Genomic DNA, 21,313 nt, shown 5'->3' on the forward strand with positions numbered 1-21,313 from the left:
CAGAATAAGCTGTCGTTCGAGATAGGGATTTGCCGATCCTGTAGAGTTAAACAAATTTCCTCACGCGCATTCTTCATCCATGGAGATACTGTACACGCTCAGTAGGGGGATGACACTGAGGCTGAGCTAAGAGATAGAAGGGTCTGACGTTGGCAAACGTAGTACTGGCATTACTCTATCGGAAAATATTTTCTTAAAGAGTAAAGACCAGTTTGTTGGGTTGGCGTGAGGGGGGGTCGCTATTTTTAGATAGAGTGTGAAAGATAACTAGCTTAAATGAATGAGATAAATCGTAACGAAGTCATTTAAGTATAATTAACTTTGGTAATTAACGTTCAATGGTGTGTACAGGCGACAATGATTATGGAACTTAATCGGTATTAAGCGAATTCTCTACTGAATTGATGTTTAAATTAGAATATTAATACGCCGAGAATGATTAAAGTTAATTGTAAAATTATTTTAATGGTCATTGTTGTCAATTTATGCGCTACGTGGTTCGGTACAACAGGCAAAACGATTTGGTATTTGAAAACAATTTACTTAATTAGTTTGTTACTTTTAAATAGGATTTTTCTGGAAATTGCCGAAAGTGTCCATACACTAATTTACCGCCTGGTTAGGACAGCCATTTTTCTATCGATCTGTTTCACGGCGATAGGGTTGCCATCTAGGCTCTAGAGTAGGCAACTGACGTGATTTTTGTAAAGTGCCGAAAATGTCCATACACTAATTTACCGCCTGGTTAGGACAGCCATTTTTCTATCGATCTGTTTCACGGCGATAGGGTTGCCATCTAGGCTGTAGAGTAGGCAACTGACGTGATTTTTGTAAAGTGCCGAAAGTGTCCATACACTAATTTACCGCCTGGTTAGGACTTTTCTTTTTTTTCTTTTTCTGGTTTTTTGTGGAGCTAGGGCGCAGGCCATAGCAGCTCCTTGAGGCATATTTAAAATTTGACTATAATAGTACCAAGGAAACAGGGACATATTTGGTAGGTATGGGCCAGATTAAAAATTAAAGTATACATCAGAGTTAAGAACAGTTACATATTTGAGAGGTGGGTTTTTAGCTTAAGTTTAAATGATTTGACAGAGGTCGAATTAATAATATCATTGGGAAGGGAATTCCATAAGGGAACAACCCGGTAAAAAAAATGACTGTTTAACGACGTTGAGTCGTGGACGTTTAATGTAAAGTTTTCGAGAGTGACCGCCATTTTTCTATCGATCTGTTTCACGGCGATATGGTTGCCATCTAGGCTCTAGAGTAGGCAACTGACGTGATTTATGTAAAGTGCCGAAAGCGTACATACACTAAATTACCGCCTGGTTTGGACAGCCATGTTTTTGTAGCGGGTTATTTGAATGAGATTTATCGTAACGAAGTCATTTAAGTATAATTAACTTTGGTAATTAATGATTAAAGGTGTGTAAAGGCATTTGCATTAGACGATGATGAAACTTAATCGGTATTGAGCGAATTCTCTACTGAATTGATGTTTAAATTGGAATATTAATACGCCGAGAATGATTAAAGTTAATTCTAAAATTATTTTAATGGTCATTGTTGTCAATTTATTCGCTGCGTGGTTCGGTACAACTATCAAAACGATTTGGTATTCGAAAACTATTTATTTAATTAGTTTGTTACTTTTAAATAGGGTTTTTCTGGAAATTGCCGAAAGTGTCCATACACTAATTTACCGCCTGGTTAGGACAGCCATTTTTCTATCGATCTGTTTCACGGCGATAGGGTTGCCATCTAGGCTGTAGAGTAGGCAACTGACGTGATTTTTGTAAAGTGCCGAAAGTGTCCATACACTAATTTACCGCCTGGTTAGGACAGCCATTTTTCTATCGATCTGTTTCACGGCGATAGGGTTGCCATCTAGGCTCTAGAGTAGGCAACTGACGTGATTTTTGTAAAGTGCCGAAAGTGTCCATACACTAAATTACCGCCTGGTTTTGGACAGCCATTTTTCTATTGATTTGTTTCATGGCGATGGGGATGGGGTTGCCATCTAGGCTCTAGAGTAGGCAATTGACGTGATTTTTGTAAAGTGCCGAAAGCGTACATACACTAAATTACCGCCTGGTTTGGACAGCCATGTTTTTGTAGCGGGTTATGTGAATGAGATAAATCGTAACGAAGTCATTGAAGTATAATTAACTTTGGTAATTAATGATTAAAGGTGTGTAAAGGCATTTGCATCAGACGATGATGAAACTTAATCGGTATTAAGCGAATTCTCTACTGAATTGATGTTTAAATTGGAATATTAATACGCCGAGAATGATTAAAGTTAATTGTAAAATTATTTTAATGGTCATTGTTGTCAATTTATTCGCTGCGTGGTTCGGTACAACTATCAAAACGATTTGGTATTCCAAAACTATTTATTTAATTAGTTTGTTACTTTTAAATAGGGTTTTTCTGGAAATTGCCCAAAGTGTCCATACACTAATTTACCGCCTGGTTAGGACAGCCATTTTTCTATCGATCGGTTTCACGGCGATAGGGTTGCCATCTAGGCTCTAGAGTAGGCAACTGACGTGATTTTTGTAAAGTGCCGAAAGCGTACATACACTAAATTACCGCCTGGTTTGGACAGCCATGTTTTTGTAGCGAGTTATTTGAATGAGATTTATCGTAACGAAGTCATTTAAGTATAATTAACTTTGGTAATTAATGATTAAAGGTGTGTAAAGGCATTTGCATTAGACGATGATGAAACTTAATCGGTCTTAAGCGAATTCTCTACTGAATTGATGTTTAAATTAGAATATTAATACGCCGAGAATGATTAAAGTTAATTGTAAAATTATTTTAATGGTCATTGTTGTTAATTTATTGCTACGTGGTTCGGTACAACAGGCAAAACGATTTGGTATTTGGAAAAAATTTACTTAATTAGTTAGTTAGTTACTTTTTTTGGAAATTGCCGAAATTTAATTTTTTTTGCGTTAAATGGATGGATAGAACCAATAGAAGTTTTAATTAGTGTTTTTTATTTTGGAAAATAGTAAAAGCGAAGAGACAATTTTACCGCATAGTTTTCGCGCTGTTATTTTATGAGAGTAAACGTTCGAATTTACGTTGATTAGTATTATTTAAACGTGTTTAAATGGCATTGCGTTAGACAATGGAGGGGTTTGGTGGATTTTAAGTGATGTTTAAATGATGTTTAAATGTCCGAAAATTTTGAAAGAGCATTATAAGATTAATTTAAACTTGTTTAAGTCGTTAATTAGCTTCAATTTTGTTTTGTTTCGAAAAATGCCGAAAATAAACACACTACTGTACCGCCACTATTCGCAGGCTTTTTTGTTGAGAGAAAACGTTTTAATTACTTTGATTTGTAATATTTAAACGCATTTAAATGGTCTTGCGTTATTCTATTCAAATGAAGTCGTTATTTAGCTTTAATCATGGTTTTTTGGATTTTACCGCCTAGTCTTTTGATTTGCCGAATTACTACTCTATTTTACCGCCTAAGTCGAAAGCCAAGTCAATCTAGCCAAAGGGTGTTTTCTAGCAGACGACGCATAGTCGGAAAAGTACTATTGTGGATTCGGCAATTTTCGGCAGATTCCAAGTTGGCGGTAATTTAGGGATTGCCAGCGGGTTGGTACTTGGTTAAGCTATGTTTCTAGCATAAAATTGAGCAGACTACAGGATTCCAAAACAAATGGGAGCTGGAAATCAGCCTTTTTAATAATCTTTAAAGAGGAAAGACACTATATGAGACTAAAATTACATAGAGTAACTAAAATAGGGGAATGGCAGCCCTCTGCCTTCGACTGTATTAAGCTCTATGGGGAAATAACATGGAGTGCCATTAGTCTATACAACTTAAGCCTTGGTCGTAAAGAACGTCGAAAAGCTTACTTTAAATGATATAAAAACTTCTATTAACTGTAATTATTTACCTGAATTACTTTTCTAGACGAAAATTCGACCTGATAACGACGTATTTCTTATTAAGGGTGCTACAGTTAATTAGAAAATACATATAAAGGTGCTCAAGCTCGGATGAAATACCAAAGTAATTTGTTAGCGTCCACTGCTAAGAAATTAGGAAAATCAGCAAGAAAGCCAACGTAACTTGTTAGCACCCACAAACCTAGGCCCTTCTAGTTGTCAACGAGAACGAAATGTAGAATTAGGTTTAAGCGTGCTATAAGGTTAGGCTGACTTCTGACCCAAAAGTAATTTTTTGACGTACTATCTTAATTAGTTAAATTACAAAAATTAGAATTCATTAATTAAAAATCGAAACAGGTAAGTTTCCCATTTAACAAATGCTTGTTAATTTTGAAGTATTCCGAAAACTAACTTCGCTATACTTTTTCCGTATGGCCTATGACAATTTCCTCAAAAAAACGAAAAAGTTTTAATGCTTTTTCTATGGGACGCTAACCCTAAAAACGGTGAATTTTCCTTTAACATTACGGAAGGGTGTCATGTCATATCTACAAGGGCCTACCGGCCCTGTAGAATATAGTCCATTACCTGCCATTACCGCCATTAGCAACGACGAAGTGTAGTCTGCTAAGTTCCGGTGGAAAAAGAAAGCAAAAAACCGCTCAATTAACCGATTCATGATGCTGAACGGTTTGCCGAGTTCTAAAATTACTACTTTGAATTTGGTGTATATTTTGACACGTGTCAATGTCGTCTGCTCGAAAATTTCAACCTATCACAAGTCCTAAGTGAGTTTTGCCCCAAAACCGCCACCGCCAATGAAAAGCCCTAAGTTCGATCCTGACCGACCAATCAGCGAGCTTAAGTCCGGGGGAGGAGCAAACTTTTTCTGCAGAATACGGCCCCAGGTTATAGTCCTATTTTTGAAGCGTCTCCAGTTTTGAGTATTAAATATTTGAAAACTGAGCCATTTAACCTCGTTGCAGAAAACGCGGGACCAGTCGTTTCAAGACTGTCGTGCTCATTGTTTCAAGACTGTCGTGCTCATTGTTTCAATTATATCTGGCAGAATTTTTATTCTCTGAAGTCAATTGTCAAAATATATCACAACGTGGAAATTTCAATATGAGAGGCCGTAAAAGAAAATTATAATGTAATTCACTAACTTAATATCATATTATAAATTAAAAGATTTATGATAACTTTACAGCTACATATACCCGAAAGCCCCTTTGTAACTCCGCACTACATGCGATGTTGGGATTCTGTAATGGTTTGAGTCCATCTCGCGCCTTCTGTCACTAACTCAATTTCATATTATATTTAAAATTGAATTTGACTTGATACCCATTTGTAATGCCAAAGGAAAAAATCACCTTTTTAGGGTTAGCGTCCCATAGAAAAAGCATTACACTTTACCCGGTTTTTTAGGGAAATTGTCATAGGCGATACGGAAAAACTACAGCGAAGTTAGTTTTCGGAATACTTTCAAATTAACAAGCATTTACTAAAAGAGAAACCTACCTGTTTAGTTTTAAAATAAATGAAGTTTATTTTTTGTAATTTAACTAATTAATTATGCCTCGAATTCCCTATTTCATAGCAGACGACAGTAAGAAAGTCTATTTCATAGCAGACGACAGTAAGGCAACGCTAATTAATTTTTTGATATTTCATCCGAGCTTTAACACCTTTATTTGGATTTTGTAATGAACTATAACGCCCTATACTTTAACCAAAATTGTTTTTATCAGGTCCAATTTTCGTCTAAAAAAGTAATTCAGGTAAATAATTACAGTTAATAGAGGTTTTAATATTGTTTGAAGTAACTTTTCAACGTTCGTTTTGGCCAAGGCTTAAGTTGAATTTTGGTAAGTCTGTGTACTATACTATTTATAGCGTCTTTCGTCCTTAAAGATTATAAAAAAAGCTGATTTCCAGCTCTGTTTTGGAATTTGATATAGTCTGCTTCGTTTCATGCTAGAAACATATCCTAAGTTCCTAACCCTAGGCTTTACACTTTAAAATACTTCTGCGGCCGTATTCTGCAGAAACGTTAAGCTCCTCCTTCTGCCCTTGGCTCGCTGGTTGGACCGTATACCATTGCCCTTGGCCTTTTATTTGGCTACGTCTACCGATGACGTTCCTTGCCTTGGCTCAGTGATTGGAGGTTCAACCGGCAAAAATAAGCCTTTGAATTCAGTTCAGTTTGAGTTTCAAGTTGAACCAAATTTCGGTGTAAGGTACAGTGTAAATTTGTCGCCAAAGGTCAGTGCTGCAACCTTTCACCCGAAACGTTTAAGCTATTAACGCCACCTATCGTGTGAACTGAAGAGTAATTTCGTGCCGTCTGCTCTTTTTTAATTTTAAATGACGTCAACGTATTTGAGGCAGCCGCTGGTCAAGGTAACATCGTTTAATTTTGAGTAAGTTATATATTTTCACGTAAATAATGTGCTTGACATATTTGTATAAAAAATTAAAAACCAATTGTAATTGCTGAATTAAGTATTAAACGTCAAATCTTTCCCTGTTTCCATGTTTTTACTTTGATAACATCGAACCACAACTACCTAAGCGTAATGAAGGCATAACGTGAAGGCGGTGAAGGGCACACAGATTTTTGTGTCAGTAGTTTTATTGGTAATGGTGAAACAGTAATTTTTTCATTCCTGTGTAATTTAACTTCAACTTTTAAAGTTGTAATTACATGTATAATTATATGTTCTAACATTGGTAAGATTTATTTGTAGTTATTGTATTGATTTATACATAGTAATGAAACATGTTTAAAAAACTGAAAAAGGCGCCGCATTCCCTCTATGAGTTGAAGGTTGTACCCTTGCTGGTCATCAGTGACTTAGGTAACACGCCCGAAGTGAGTACAAAGATGTGATAACATATCACAAAGCAGGTAAATGATGTCCACCGCCAACAGAGAACCCTTTCCAGAGGTGACAATGAAAGGCATTCCTCAACAATATTCCACTTGTTATAGAAGAACGTGAAGCTCTGCGTATTGCAAATTTGGTAAGTTCTTGTAATGTATTAACCATGTTATTAACATTATTTTTTGTTGCAGGTGGGTGCAAGCTTCTTGAATAGCCTTCCTCCAGTTTTTGCTGAAGATTCCTCAAAGAGCCTTCTGCTTTCCATGAACATGGTGCTCATCCAATTGCCACTGAATAACACAGAAATGGTCATAAGAATGGTTTCTATTCGACGTAGGGTTTCTAAGTTCATCTGAAAATTTCATTTGGACATTTTTTTGAGATAGAGGGTTGCTGCAAAGTCAGTTAACCATTAAGAGTTACTGCGGTGACCTTTGAATTTTATTCTTCACTTCAACATTTCATTGTAATTTTTTCCATCATTCCTTGCTATTGTTTCTGCATGCATGGCCTTCCTTTATTGTTTCATTTATAAATGGGCTAAACTTTCTTATAGCTTAGTCGCTGCCTAGTAAGAAACGCTCATAGCTTCCGCTAATGCATGTTTGGAGGCCCTACTCATGTTTGCGACTGTTTGGCAAATAATGACTGAAAATGAAAGGGCTAGGAATGAATTCGAAAAGCTAAGGTTTGAAAATAAAAGGTTTAGACTGGAAACCGAGAGTATTCAAGCCAACATCATGACCGAAGTGAACAACTGCAGCCTGAAAATAATGACTAGTTTTCTTTTTTGAAGACATGCTCAAGCGAAGCATGTTCTACTTTACTGTAGATAATATTCTAAATGCCATGATAGGTTGTTTGAATAACGTCTCCCTGTATTTCGATTATTTTCAATGCTCAATTTGGTATGCACTTTCTTCATGATGGCATAAACTCTTTCTGATTATTGTATTCTCCTTTGTGATTTTATAGTACTCATTGTAGATATTCTATTAATTCATTTTCACCAAAGTTTCTTTAATATCCAATTTGACATGTACTTTTTTCATTCTCTCATTATAAATAGTTATTTTTTCGCGTTTAATCCATATAATTTATTACACGCGATATTTGCGTTTATTTTATGATTTATTTCTCGCATACGTGTTAGTTTACTGTTAACTTATATTGTAATTTAGTAGACGCTTCATTTAATAAGCGCATTAAATTTATTGCATGCATTTTTTTAAATTAGTTGGATTTTTGTTATCATTGACTGTTATTAAAAGGGGTTGTGAGCCTGTGTGGATAGTGCTCGTCATCCTCATAGAGCTAAGTGGAGCCGGGGAGGGATTTAAAAAAGAAGAAAAAGTCTGTTATCGCCTTTAATGCTTTAAAAGCGTTAATGGCATGTTTTTAATATGTTCACATTAGAATTATGTTGATGATTTCTAGCCTTTACTCAAGATGACATTAATTATAACCAGCATGCCAGCACCCAATCAGTCCCGATACGCTCTCAAACCCAAAAATTCAGCAATTTATTTTCCACGTGTATTAAACTTTACATATTTCTGACTGTCAAGAGTTCATTGCTCTTTTCTGTTGCATGATTGCAATTTACATCCTCCGAAGTCTTCATGACCACATACCTATTTTAAATATAACTTAACTATTCTATTGTCAGAGCCAATAGTGGCTTAGACTGATGAAGACCCTCGGGTCGAAAGCTTTCCGCTTGTTATATTTATTAGAAACATTTTACTTCTAATAAAGTATTAAATCATTACCATGAGTTTTTCTTCGCAAAATTAGTCTTTCTCAATTCTATTGTCATTCATTAGACCTACTTCAGATTTACCATATTCATATTTAGAGAAACAAAGGGGTGATTATACCAGTTGCTGCATACTGAAATGCTTACTTTTCAAGTAACTGTTCATTGGGAAGGTGTAAATATGGTTACTGGTTATGTTTTATAAGTTATGTCGATTTGCAATTGTAATGCTCTAAGCGGGTGATCCGCGACTTCCAGTGTTAGTTGCGAGGCGCAAATGGCTTGACACTCAGTGTCTGGATAAGCTTGTTCGTCAGCAGTTGGAAGATATACCTCGTCTGAGAGAGGAAAGGATAAATATTGATTGAAGGGTAAGGGTGTATCTCGCTCATCAACACACCACTCCACGAGAATATGATAAGTGCGAAATTGTTAGTGCCACAAGAGCATGAACGAATCATGGAGTTGCTCTTGCGATTTTGGTCATGCTAAGTGCTCAAATAAGGCTTTAACCATTCAGTTACCACGGGCGATCAGCCCTCTCACTTTTTTACTGCAGTGACTTCTATACTGCGATCGACAGTTGCCACACAATCTGAACAAGTAATAAATCATAAAAGAAATAAATTAAATGGTGTGTTTTTATTTAAATCGGATTTTTAAGGGTGAAAATTAAAGAGTTTAGTTGAATACTTCATAAATTACACTCACCACTTTACTCGACACGTTGATCAACGTCGGGAGGTTGATTTGATTAAAGGGTTGAAATGTCGTCTGTTGTCATAGATAATAAACACAAGGATCGGAAGGTATGCCTTCCGTAGTGCATCTCTCTTTGCCGCGCTTGTGCAGGGGGGCGCACGCCAAACTTCTGCAGTTGACTTCCACTTATGCGCAGACGAGGTCTGCCTGCTCGTTTTTCGCGCCGCCCCGTGGCACCCGTGTGGCACCTTAATCTAAACCGAGGCTTAGGGTGTTTTTCAATAATTATTGAAAATACTAAAGTATAAATTAACCTGACCTTTAAGGGTTATCCTTCTTTTGTTTCTAGTAAGTAGTTTATAGTCAGTTAAAGCCATACTGCCAAGATATGCCTATATGATACTATAAGATGATAACCTCTAGGCCTAATCTTTATATAAAAACTTTAAAGAATACACGTGGGGAAATTTGTTTTTCCACACGTGCATTATTTATCCATGATTCTACGCTGTACGCTGGTTTCCGGAAGTAGAACCTACCCAGTTTGTACAAAGCGCGGCAAGCTCTGCCCCGACCTTTTGATCCTGGTGATTATTATCTATGCTGCTGTAAGTGCGTTCAGCACATAGTGTTACCGAAGCAACCATTAAAACGACGACAGGCATTTTGTTCAAGAGAGGGCGTGATATGATTTGTTAAAAAAACCGAGGTCACCTCGTAAGGGTCACGCGCGTTAGATTTTAGTATGACTGATGAAGGCTCACGAGCCGAAAGCTCTCATCTTAATGTATTTTAATTAGGCATTCTACACCTAATAAAATACTTGTATTTAATTGCCATAAGTTTTCTCTTCTTTTAACAAAATTTAATTATTAAAACCGGTGTTTAACCGGTGACTCATTTGTCAGTTTTTGAAAAAACATTTTGGATTTGGTGTATAATTTGATAGTTTACATCTAAGTCTGCACGGAATTTGCACCAATCACTGAGCCAAGGCATGTAACGTCATCGGTAGACGTAGCCAATTAAAAGGCCAAGGGCAATGGTTGACGGTCCAGCCAGCGAGCCAAGGGCAGAAGGAGGAGCTTAACTTTTCTGCAGAATACGGCCGCGGGAATCTAAAGGGATTTAGCGCTCCAAAAGAAAATTTTAGTGCAAACGGATTTTTGGCGAATCAAAGACCAAGTTTCGCTTTGACCAATAACAATTGTCTCGGAAAGTAACTAGGCGCTTTCAAAGGCTAAGTTAGGTCTCCTTAAGGGATGGGGTGTGGTGTGGGCCAGATATAGTACTCCTTGGGTCGACAAAAGAAATGCTTTCATTATTGATTTAAAGTAGGCCTGCGCAACTACTCGAGAAGTTTCGAGTCTCGAACCCCAAATTTTAAACTTTGCCTAGGCTAGTATAAGGGTCGATGCCAAATTTGAATGTCTTTCGATTTGTGTCAATACAAGTAAATGTGAGTTCCACGATTAGAAACGCAACTGTTGAAAATTATATAAAATTAATGGATTATTTTAGGTAAGTAATGTACATATTATTTTTATGTTCTTCAATTAATATTACGATCAATAAATTATGGATTGGGAAATTAATCATGTTTAAGAAAACATTTTGACGTGAAATCAATTTGAAAATTATAAGTTACGCATGGGTGGGGCAGTGAACATATCTTTACCGCGTGTATATTAAGTCAATAAAAGGAAACGCAGTAAGCGGCATAGAGCGACATTGAACACGAAACTGCACTAACTTTCATAAAAATAGGCCAACAATATATCAAAGTAAAATAACTTCAACAATATATCAAAGTAAAATAACTTCAACAATATAACAAAGTAAAATAACTTCAAGAATATAACAAAGTAAAATAACTTCAAGAATATAACAAAGTAAAATAACTTCATTTTTATTTTACACGTGGGAGGGACAGTGAATATAACTTTACCGCTTGTATTAAGTCAATAAAAGGGATCGTAGTAAGGGAGATCGACAGAGCGATTTAGAACACAAAACCGCAGAATCGAAACTTCACAAACTCTCATAAAAATGGGTCAAAATATACCACAGTACAACAACTTCATTTTTAATTTATACGTGGGAGGGGCAATGAACAAAACTTTACCGAATGTATTATGTCAAAAAAAGGGAACGCAATAAGGGGGATAGACCACGAAACTGAACGAAATATCATAAAAACAGGCCAACAATATAACAAAGTAAAATAAATTCATTCCACAGAAAACACGTCAGACGGCAATTATTCCAAATATTTACAGGCGTGGCTAAATCAATAGAGAAACATTTGGACACATTCTCAACACTTATTCGCGTGCATACATGCATTGCTCAAAAGTAACCTCTTTCGTCTATTGCAAATAAAGCAAGTCAACAATTCTCTTTACAACAGAGAAAGTCACCTCCAATAATACAAGTTATTCAATAATAGAATAATTTAGAAAGAGTTGCTTTAAAATTACTTATTTTCACTGGGTGGCAAACTGTCTGAACCCTCCCATGGTAATATTGTCGTCACATTTGAAACCGCGCACACTAAAAATGAGAGAAATCGTTTCGGTAGAAGAATATGAAAAATTGCTTACAAGTTTTGACTCAGACAGAAGAGTCAAGGTTAATAATAGAGTGTAAACGTAATACGTGAGAGAGGGTGAAAGAGATACTCTTAGAACCTGTTTTAAATCAATTACAAAGGGACGCTGTAAGGAGGGTAATGCGACTTGCATCATGACACGTCCGATTCGAAACTGAACTGCAATGATCATAAAAAGGTTTGCATAACATTTAACGAAAGAAACCCAATATTTGCAGGCATTCAATCATTACACAAACATCTGGACATACGTTCGAACGCAATAGTCAATCATAAACTCATTTGTACAACATGTCTGGCAATCGCCCATGGGACTTAACATCAAATAGTCTTTAACGCAAACAAAACACGAAATTAAGGCATCTCATGAAATAATTCTTTAAAAGAGTAGTTTTTTTTCACAATTGAATAGCCATGAATTGTGAGAATGTTTTTAGGATGAACTTGACTAAAGTTTATAATAGCGAAGATCGCTTCTTCAAATACAAGTAATAGAAGTTATTTAATAGAGTTTTAAGCTATTTAATAGAGTTTTTAGTTCCTTAATAGAGTTTTCAGCTTCAAGTATAAACAATTCCTGTAGCTATTACAACATGAACTCTTTATTCTTTTCAGGGCTGCAACCTGCGTAAGTGTTCCCATTGTAGTATGCCAGGTAATATAAGAATCATTAAAATTTACTGATCGAGATATTGAAATATTAAATCTGTCTTTTAGGAGCTTCTACTTCTAGAGTCAGTTGTCAAATTGTTCAAGTTAATGGATGAGTTTTACCTCAAATTCTTTAACGTAAAGTAAGGAGTTGATATTGAAAATACTAAATATGTTGTGCGTAAAGGGATACTCGCAATCTTTTACGACTATTATTAGATGGGCCAGTATTAGTTCGAAAATGCGCCTAAAATTATGTAGAAGACAAAACAGCTCGACATAAACAGTTTAAATTTAAGGAAAGTACCTTAGATATTTTGAAATTCAAACCACGACATAAACAGTTTAAAGTTAAGGAAAGTACCTTAGAGATTTTCAAATTCAAACCAACCGCGATATACTGACTAGATTGTTTTCCCCGTTCTGCCGTCAGAAAGGGGACCTTGTTTCATTGGTTGTTAGGAAATATGAAAATGTTGGAAACTCTAGACGTGTATAAAAGGTTAACTACAATCCAGAGAGTCCCTTGTGAAATTAGCGGCGCATATTTGAGGGGAAATTTTTAAAAATGTTAGGATTTTTCATGTTTATTAATTATAATTCATTGTTCTATTAACTCTTGGTTACGTTGTAGAGTAAGGAATAAAAGCGATTTGTCGAAATTGTTATTGGAAAAGTCCAAAACAAAGATTGATTGTATCCCTTTAATTAAGAAGATAGCACAATTGTTTACAATTTAAATGTTCAGATTAGAATACAATCCTATTCCTTATGGGGAATTAACAACAAATGGAACCTCCATCGCACAAATTCAGGTAAAAGTTGAATGAAGTAAACGACTCAATTGTATTTCATAATTATTGCACTATCATGGGTAAGAGTATTTTAATTCGATACTACAGAATATGTTGGGTGTACTATATCCCGTGGAGCTTTCGGACATAGCGAAGGACAATTTTTGGTACTATACACCAATGTTCTTGACATCAGAGCTCCTTTTAATCACTGGGCCACCGGCTGAAGTTGAAAAGTATTCCATGTCATTCTTGACCATTGACAATACGGTAAAATAATATTTTGTCTAACAATTTGTCACCAAAAGAATATCTAATACCAGGGGTAAATAACGAAAGGAGTTAGAGACGCTAGCTTCCGTAGTGTAGAATACATTGGGACCTTGAAACGTCATAGAATTTGTAACTAACGTAGTGCCGTCTTTGGAACTGTATTGTAAATAAGACCAGAACCTTAAAAGTTTTGCCTTAAAATCTGGCGCCGCAAGGTATTCTGGGTAAAGTAAAATGGCGGGTGTCGATGTTGTGAAGTCATCTCATAAATCAACCCAATAAAATTATTATATTCAATCGCGAGTTAACAGCGATTTAAAGAAGAAAGATAAGTCAACAATTTGCAATTTGAAGCCGGGGAAATCCTCAAAATGTGATCAAACTTGTTTTGCCGTAAGTGCGTGGTTACAGAGTCGGTCCAGTGAGCCAAGGCTTAGTGATTTTTCCGAGTCAGTGCCAGTGGAACTGTGGGATCAGGATCATCGACTGTATCTGTATCTGTGACTAAAGAAATTAAAACAACTAAAACTGTATTGAAGGATGCAAAAACGACATTTACTTCCATTTCATTATCGAATAAGGAATTTACCAACTTTAAAGTTGCCTGTTTCTAATTCAAGTGCACATTAATGAATAAACTTTACTCTTAGCCTAATTGTCACTTAGTCGTAAGCAGACGAACACTAGCAGACGAAAACTAGCAGACGAAAACAAGCAGACAGGAGAAAATCGATATCCCAGCATGACTTTCGAATCTTTGCTGCCACGCTATTGGTTGGAAAATATCATACTTATTTTGAATTATAGACGGCGCGACCGAGGCGCTTTCTCTTTTCTGTGTCTACGTTTGAAAGTCCCACTGTACTCTACACTACGGAAGCTAGCGTCTCTAACTCCTTTCGTTATTTACCCCTGCTAATACTCTAAAGCCCCGTTTTCATGAGAGCGAAATTCGAAGCGATTTGCGAGAGCGAGTTTCCAAACAGCGATATCGCACCAACATTTTAGCGAGTCTTACTTCAAGTTTCATGAAGGGCGATTTTTATAAGCACGTGATTTCACGCGCGATTTTTAAACATATTAAGCCGACATGAAATGGCGGTTGAACATGAATTCAAGGACCTACTTCTGATAAAGAAGCTTCTGCTTTTGCAAGTTTTGTTTAGCTTGAACAGAAATAAAAACGTACATATTCAAAAAGGGGCTCACCCAGTCTAGCGAACCAGAAAATCCCAGGGACATTACGAAACGTTGGTTAGTAGTATCTAAAGCTTCAACATTACCGCCATTCCCACCTTTACATTTGTTTAATTATACTGTTCAAAGTTTCGGTAAAAGGCTTGAAATATTCATGATTCGTAGGCACTTTTTCCGACAGATTGAGGAATGTAGTAAAACAATAAAGAAATATCTAAATGATTTCTGAAAACTTAAGCCTAATGTTAATAGCCGTCACTATCCTGCACGCGGTCAAAGAGAAAAAGTTTGAAAATTAGGCCTAATGTGGGTAAATAATTAAAAAAGCGCGTGACAAATTTTTATTCAGTTTTAATGGTTGATTAACTTTAGCCAAGTTGTGACGTAGAGGAATGCTATAAAAATCGGTGATGCGAGAGCGAAGAAATCAAAACCGAACAGACGTTTGCGATTTCGCTAACATTGATCTCGCAGGCTCTTTCTCGCTATTGTCTCAAAATTCTCGCAAACTTGAAAATAGGCGAGAAAAATTCTCGAGCGATTTTTTCCGGTTTTTTCTCGCAAATCGCTCTCATAAAACGTGGCATAAGATTCAAGAGATAAAATTTATTTTCCAGGCTTCATACCTACTTGTTTCGTGCATCGTCGCTCTACCTCTGCTGGCAAAGCTTTCCGAATTTGTTACCAACATTGGTCAAGGACGACCGCAAGAGCAAACATCTATTCGTCGGAAAATTCAAAACCATTTCAATTTCTCATGGGATTTCGTTTGCATATTTTTCTTCGAGCGTAAGTTCATAACTATAGTGACTATTGACTTTCTCCTGTGGATATTTTCCAAACTGCAAAATTTTGAAAAGATATTTCAAATAATTTTCCAGCCTTTATTCGTGTTCCAAAATGCATTTCATGGAGGACAACAATCGGTTCGTGGCTGATTGCTATTTTAATCATATCGATATTCATGGGATCCGCCTTGAAAACGGAACTGTACTCAACCGAACACGTCTTGATCGACAGTCTGGAAAGCTTCGGCAAATACACCGAAGCTAAAATTCTATTTAACCCAACAGACATCGCCGCCAGTTTTTTCAAAGAATGGGTAAGCAAAGTTGTCATTGATAAAAATAGCCATATTTGGTAATGGCGCTGTTATATTAGGAAACGTCCATCATGGAAAAGGAACCCAAATTGTCCCTGGCTTCCAGAGTTGAATACATCTATTTAGAAGACGCCTTAAACGTTGAGCATTATTATAATGCGTATTTGGGAAAAACTGGAATTTTTTTTCCACAGTTTTACATGGAAAATCTTTGGTCAATTCTACTTGAAAACGACGCAGATTTCAGGAAATTGGTTTTCTACTTCAACGCAAAGCGAATCAAAAATCTGCTGTTCGTCTTTCCTCTCAGTAGCGAAGCGAAAAAGTGCCCTGAGTTTATCGAGCAACTGACTCTTGGGTATAGAATAAATTGCTTTGTTTCATTTATACGGCATTCATTGATGAGCAATAACAAATTCTCTTTTTATCTTTCATTTTAGAACGATGGTAGCCACCGAGACAAAATTCTCGGATTACTTGTTTATGAAAAACAATTTCTACATTTCGAGAATCTCTTGGATAAAACCGACGAAAAGCCTTGCAGCAATGTCAATCAACGAAACATATGGAACATTCTTGCTGTTCGTCTACGGTGTGGGTATTGCCACAGCAACCTTCTTTGCAGAAGTTATAATCAAGCTAGGCTATAGCTTCAACAAAAAGCCCTTTTGAAGTCCGTGTTATTACTCCAAAATCACTTTCATTATTGTTAATTGTTTTACTTTTTATTACCGGAAACAACTGCTCAATGAAAATATGGTTTTAAATGTCTAATGCTAATAGCAAAAACATCACCATAGGTTTGTACTGTTTATGACTACGAACAATAAAATTAACACCACAGAAAAATCCTTCATCACCTCTTTGAGTAACAATGTACTTCTTATTTTTATGCTCTTTCATTAATATTACGATCAACTGCAAGATCAGTCACTAGAAGAGAAGCATAGCTCGCTACCAACAAATACCACGAATAATAAAGAAACTCAACTTCTGGAGACAATTAACCCACTTATAAATCCCTTCGCAGTACCTCCCGTTAGGAGTGATACCAGATTCGGGACAAATATCAAGTTAATTTATTCAAAGAAATCATACACGGATCTTTTTAACAATTGAGATAAAGAAGTTAACCAGCCCAATTTATTAAAAAAATAACCCATCCAATGTTGTAGCCCATAAACCAAAATCTGTGGGTAGAATGACAGATCTAAGAACTGAAAACTCTCGATTTAAAACAGTCCTATTGTACGACTTTTTTGTTGGAAACTGTGCGAAAACCTCAACAATGGACAATATGCAAATATCTGAAGAGCCCTCTTCAAGATATAATTGTTTTGTGTTCCAATCATCAACTGACATCAATGATATTTTTTAAAACCTGAGGTATGGCCTGCGGGAATATCTTGCCATAAGTTAACCAGTGGTCAACTGAACAGACCCAATCGAATATGGGGAACAAACGAAGACCCAGATGGAATCAAACTATCAAACTCAACTTAAACCAAATACGTACTCTCGTATTGTACGGGGAACTCCACGGCAGAAGATGTATAAAGTTTCATTTAATGGACTTGAATGTAATGGAGGTACTGGTGACTGAAATTGCAACCCCATCAAAGTGGACAAAATCATTCCTTATAGAAGCAGCTCAAAAATATGATACCCTGATCTTAAACAATGACAACTGGCCCAGTCCATTCATTATACGTCGTTACTGGGAAAACACTACATCCAAACCTAACGCAGAACCTGAAGACGTAAATATGGTTTGACAAAACCGAACTTCGCTACCTTCCTCGGAAAACGTATACTCTAAGGCTCACAGCGAATCCCGTACAAAAATTTTAAGCTGTAATTCATCTGCATACGCGCATTTTTATCGCTACCACGCTGTAATATGTATACTTTAAGGCTTCATTTTCTGCAGCTCGAAAAACGCGAAAATTTCACAGCAATTCCAGAACTGCAAATTGTCTGCCATTTCTACATTTTCTGTTTATAAACTGTTAATTCTCTGTACTGGCAGAAATATGCAGCGCGATTCTGCAAACGCGATGCAAAAGTAGAAAAAACAGCTGCTAGTTTAAAACTGTAATTTAACCACAGTTATAGACATGTTACAGATCTGCAAAAGTGATGGAAAAGTAGAAATACCTGCTGCCAATTTAAAACTGCAATTTGACTATTTTATAGACATGTTACAGGTCTGAAAAAGTTTTGGAAAAGTAAAAATCCAGCTGCCAATTTAAAACTGTAATTTGACCATATTTCTAGACATGTTACAGGTCTGCAAAACTTATGGAAAAGTAGAAATACCAGCTGCTAGTTTAAAACTGCGACTTGACCACATTTATAGACATGTTACAGGCCTGCAAATGTGATGGAAAAGTAGAAATACCAGCTGCTAGTTTAAAACTGCGACTTGACCACATTTATAGACATGTTACAGGCCTGCAAATGTGATAGAAAAGTAGAAATACCAGATTTATAGACACGTTACAGGTCTGCAAATCTTATGGAAAAGTAGAAATACCAGATGCTAGTTTAAAACTGTAATTTGACTACATTTATAGACATGTTACAAGTCTCAAAAAGTGATGCAAAAGTAGAATTCCAGCTGCCAATTTAAAACTGTAATTTGACCATATTTATAGACATGTTACAGGTCTGCAAAAGTGATAGAAAAGTAGAAATCCAGCTGCTAGTTTAAAACTGCAATTTGACCACATTTATAGACATGTTAGTGGTCTGAAAAAGTGATGGAAAAGTAGAAATCCAGCTGCCAATTTAAAACTGTAATTTGACCATATTTGTAGACACGTTACAGGTCTGAAAAAGTGTTAGAAAAGTAGAAATCCAGCTGCTAATTTAAAACTGCAATTTGACCACATTTATAGACATGTTACAGGTCTGAAAAAGTAGAAATCCAGCTGCCAATTTAAAACTGTAATTTGACGATTTTTATAGACATGTTACAGGTCTGCAAAAGTGATTGAAAAGTTGAAATCTAGCCTAAAATTTAAAACTGTAGCTATTCCATATTTATAGACATATTGCAGGTATTCAATTCAAGTAAAATGTCCTACTTTTGAATACCTTCAATATGGCTCTAAATGTGGTCAAATTACAGTTTTAAATTAGCAGCTGGATTTCTACTTTTCTATCACTTTTGCAGACCTGGAACATGTCTATAAAAATGGTCAAATTATAGTTCTAAATTAGCAGTTGCATTTCTACTTTTCCATCACTTTTGCAGACCTGTAACATGTCTATTAATGTGGTCAAATTGCAGTTTTAAATTAGCAGCTGGATTTCTACTTTTCTATCACGTTTGCAGACCTATAACATGTCTATAAAAATGGTCAAATTACAGTTCTAAATTAGCAGTTGCATTTCTACTTTTCCATCACTTTTGCAGACCTGTAACATGTCTATAAATGTGGTCAAATTGCAGTTTTAAATTAGCAGCTGGATTTCTACTTTTCTATCACGTTTGCAGACCTATAACATGTCTATTAAAATGGTCAAATTACAGTTCTATATTAGCAGCTGGATTTCTACATTTCCATCACTTTTGCAGACCTGTAACTTGTCTATAAAAACGGAAAAATTAGTTTTAAACTAGCAGCTGGTATTTCTACTTTTGCATAGCGTTTGCAGAATTGTGCTGCATATTTCTGCCAGGCTAGACAGTTAACAGTTAACATACAGAAAATGTAAAAACGGCAGTCAATTTGCAGTCCTAGAAATGCTGTGAATTTTTCCCGTTTTTTGAGCTGCAGAAAATGTAGCCTTAATGTATACGTATTACAGCGTGGTAGCGATAAAAAAGCGTGTATGCAGATGAATTACAGCTTAATATTTTTGTAAGGGATGAGTACAAGTTGGGAATCCAAAATAAGATTCTCGAAGTCGAGACGCAATTTAGAGGCTATTTTTAAATAATTAAAAAAATATAATTGATATTCATTAATTTAATCGTCATTAATTTACCTTTATTATAGTTAAATCGTTTTAAGAAACTTTATTACTAAAATCATTTTAAACATAGCTATTGTTGACGTTTTAACTCAAGCGTAAGCCTCTTTAACAATTTTTGGAAATTTAGGGTTTATAAGGTGACTGATTCACAATAATTGATAAGAAAACCCGCAATGACCCAGCAAAGCATCTGAAACGCGCCTGCAATGATCCTGCAAAGTATCTGAAACGCGACTGTAATGACCCTGCAAAGTATCTGAAACGCACCTGCATTGATCCTGCGAAGTATCTGAAACGCACCTGCATTGATCCTGCGAAGTATCTGAAACGCATCTGCAATTATCCTACAAAGTATCTGAAACTCGTCTGCAATTATCCTACAAAGTATCTGAAACGTGCCTGCAATGATCCTGCAAAGTTTCTGAAACGCGACTGCAATTATCCCACATAGTATCAGCAAGGCGCCTGCAATTACCCTACAAAGTATCCGAAACGCGTCTGCAATTATCCTACAAAGTATCTGAAACGCGCCTGCAATGATCCTGCAAAGTATCTAAAACGCGCCTGCAATTTTTCTACATAGTATCTGAAACGCGCCTGCGATGATCCTGAAAAGTATATGAAACGCTCCTGCAATTATCCTAAAAATATCTGAAAAGCACCTGCAATTATCCTAAAAATATCTGAAAAGCACCTGCAATTATCCTACAAAGTATCTGAAACGCGCCTTTAATTATCCTACAAAGTATCTGAAATGCGCCTGCAATGATCCCGAAAAGTATATGAAACGCGCCTGTAATGGTCCAGAAAATTATACGAAACGCTCTTGCAATTATCCTACAAATTACCTGAAACGCGCCTGTGATGGTCCTGAAAAGTATATGAAACGCGCCTGTAATTATCCTAAAAAGTATCCGAAACACGCCGGCAATTATCCTACAAACTTAGCAATTTCCGACTGTAACATGCCTACAAAATATCTGGAAGGTACCTGTAATGAGCCTACAAACATCCTGATTTCTTACGGGAGTTACTATTTCCCCTCTGTTTTCTAGCTGTAAGGCAGCTCTTTTATGACTCTAGAGTAGCTAAATTTTGTATACTGCTGTACGGAAGATATTTTTTCTGCAAAACGTCTGAAATGTTCTGCATTGCTCTCTGGAATGCATCTTAATTTTGTCTGAAGTTGAACCTTTTTCAGGTTTATTCCAGTATTATTCCAGAATATTACAGTTTAATTGCAATATATTGCAGATTCAAAATAATCTACTTAACAGCAAAATGCAGCCGTAAATTTTTGTACGGGTGGTTTAATTGTGGTAACAGAAACTAAAGGTTTTGTTTATGGATAATACTTATAGTAGGTTCGATTCAACGTTAGTAAAGACATTAAAACAGTTACGTAATGAGCGTTATGAGAGA

The sequence above is a fragment of the Phalangium opilio genome, unplaced genomic scaffold, assembly GCF_054372755.1.
Source record: "Phalangium opilio isolate 3A_F unplaced genomic scaffold, DU_Popi_V2 ptg000022l_1, whole genome shotgun sequence".
Lineage (NCBI taxonomy): Eukaryota > Metazoa > Arthropoda > Arachnida > Opiliones > Phalangiidae > Phalangium > Phalangium opilio.